The following is a 2,505-nucleotide window of genomic DNA, read 5'->3' on the forward strand; positions in this document are numbered from 1 at the left end:
AGAAGAGAAGAGAAGAGAAGAGAAGAGAAGAGAAGAGAAGAGAAGAGAAGAGAAGAGAAGAGAAAAAAGTCTCCTCACAGTCAGCAAGCACTTTTATACACTAAGCAATATAGCAGATCTTAACCCAAATATGTAAAGGCAGAGAAGCAAGCACTTGGTAAAAGAGAGGGAGAGAGAGAGAGAGAGAGAGCTCTTCCTAAGATGGATCAATGAGGAGACCATGTCTGTGCCAGGCCCTCTTCCTGAAGGTTTTCTAAGTGTATGCCTGACCTCTGAACAGCTGCCATTCAACAGCTGGCTCAGTGGTTTATGCTCCCTCTCCGAGCTGGGAAACTGACCCTAAGTTTATCTCAGATCCCAGGCGCTGTGTCAGGAAGGAGGTGAACTTCAAAGCCATGCACATGTCTGTGCAGAGTCTAGCGATAAATTCTCCACCAAGGCGACAGAAGGGAGTCAGGCCGCGTTAGTATATTTCCACATATAGACACTCTTAAGATGACTGACCTCAAACCCCCAAGGTCAAGTCAACTGGGTCGTGAAATCCTGCAAGGTTAGTTAACAACTGGCTCTCAAAGCTGGTATAAGAACTCCCTGCCCCAACCCACTGATAAGTAGGCTTACACAGAATAATAAAATGTTATCCTTTCCATAGGGATTTTTCCAGGAGCTGTAGAGATGGCTCACTAGTGAAAAACACTGGTTGCTCTTCCAAAAGACCCATGTTTGGTTTCCAGCACCTACACAGGGACTCACAAATATCTGTAACTCCAGTTCTAGGAGGTGATCAGATGCCCTCTTCTGGCCTCTGTGGGCACCAGGCATGCATGTGCACATATATGCATACAGGCCAAATANCTACACATAAAAATATTTTTAATCCNTTTTTTTATATTTTTATTAGGTATTTTCCTCATTTACATNTCCAATTTTAATCCGTTTTAAAAATATTTTTTTATTTACTTAACAAACCACATTAATTCCAGAATTCGTTAGAGGTGGTACAAGATAGTAGATCACCAAGTACTTTGTGAGAGCAAAGTCTAAGAGGGTTGCAGAAGCAAGATGGTGTCAGGCTCTCTGTGAGGAAGGACCTGGAGATAGAGGGGCCCAGAGAAGAGAACAGCACAATGTAAGCCACGTGACTGGAATGGCGAAGTTGGTCAGCAGCAGAGGGCTACCCAGACCCCATGGTGGAGCAGTGAAGGCTACAGGGAGTGACAAGAAATTGGAAGGCGGGGGGGGGGGGGGGGGAGGTATTTGTGCTTGTGAACCCTAAGGAAGTACCACAACCCACAGGGCTGAACCCATGGTTTGAGATCAGTGAGGCCTGCCTGCATTCAGATAGCGATTGCAAAGCGTTAGTTACAAAACCTTAGGTGACTCACTCTTGGAGCCGCCTGTTTCTATGGAACAGGGAATAACAACATTCCCTCCTTCCAGCCTGGTCACTCTGAGGTTTGCTGGGAAGGCGCAGTGAGACCTGAGTGAGGTTATTTTAAAGCCTTTAAGTGCTTTTACATGTCAAATGCTATCATCATGTTGTTCAAGGCCATCAGAATCTGAGTGTTGAAAGTTGTTGAGTCACTGTGGAGTTGGGAGAGCAAGGAAATGGCAGCCTCCACCCTGGAGGGAAGGGCCAGTGCTGATGGAAGCTAATCCTTGTGCTTTTTATTCATATGCCGTAAAATAGAGATACCCAGAGGAGCCACGGGAGACTGGAGCAAGGGGCTACGTAGGACCTCGGGTGGGCCTTCTGCCTAACAGATAGATAGATATACCAGTCCCTAGACATCAGGACAGAAGAGCTGGTAGAAAATCCTAGAAATTAAGGAATCATTTTCAACTATCAGGAGATCTCTTTCCTCCTCCTCCTCCTCCTTCTCCTCCTCCTCTTTCTCTTCCTCCTCTTCTTCCTCCTCCTCCTCTTTCTCCTCCTCTTCTTTCTTCTTTTCTTCTTCACCCTTCCTTCTCTTTCTCCTCCTCCTCCTTTCTCTCCTTTTTTTTCTTATTGCAGTGCTAAGAATGGAGCCCAGAGCCCCACACATGCTAATCAGTCCCCCTAACGCTGAGCTACACCCTCTGCCCTGAGTTTTCTTTTCAAATGAGTTTCATTTAGCTGTGTCTTTTCCGTCTCTAGTCCTAAATCAAAGAACCATGTACTTATAACAACTTTAACCTGCTAAAGTGACTGAATTCATCCTGCTTTATCTCGAAGCCAAATTAGAAAATTTCAGGCACAAAGTTTTCCTTTCAAACTAGCGGTACATGCCATAGTGCTAGGCACTCCAGAGGCTGAGACGGGAATGGCTTGAGTTCAGGAGTACAAAGCCAACCTACAAATACAGAAGTGACCAAAGAAAGGAAGTAAGTCAGGTATAGAGAGAGGCAAGAGGACCAGCCTGGTTTATATAGCGGCCTTTGAGACTAGCCTGGGATACCTGGAGAAAGAACCTTGTCTCAAAAGAAGGAAAGGGAGGAAGGAAAGAAGGAAGGAAGGGAGGGAGG

At 45.7% G+C, this 2,505-nt stretch overlaps 1 protein-coding gene across 1 annotated transcript in view; it reads left to right on the top strand.

Annotated features, from left to right (window-relative positions):
* Window positions 1-2,505, top strand: part of Vit (vitrin) — a 184,072-nt gene that overhangs the window by 108,661 nt on the left and 72,906 nt on the right. The gene's annotated exons all lie outside the window — the stretch shown is intronic.

This window comes from Mus caroli, chromosome 17 (genome assembly GCF_900094665.2).
Source record: "Mus caroli chromosome 17, CAROLI_EIJ_v1.1, whole genome shotgun sequence".
In the NCBI taxonomy this organism is placed as follows: Eukaryota; Metazoa; Chordata; class Mammalia; order Rodentia; family Muridae; genus Mus; species Mus caroli.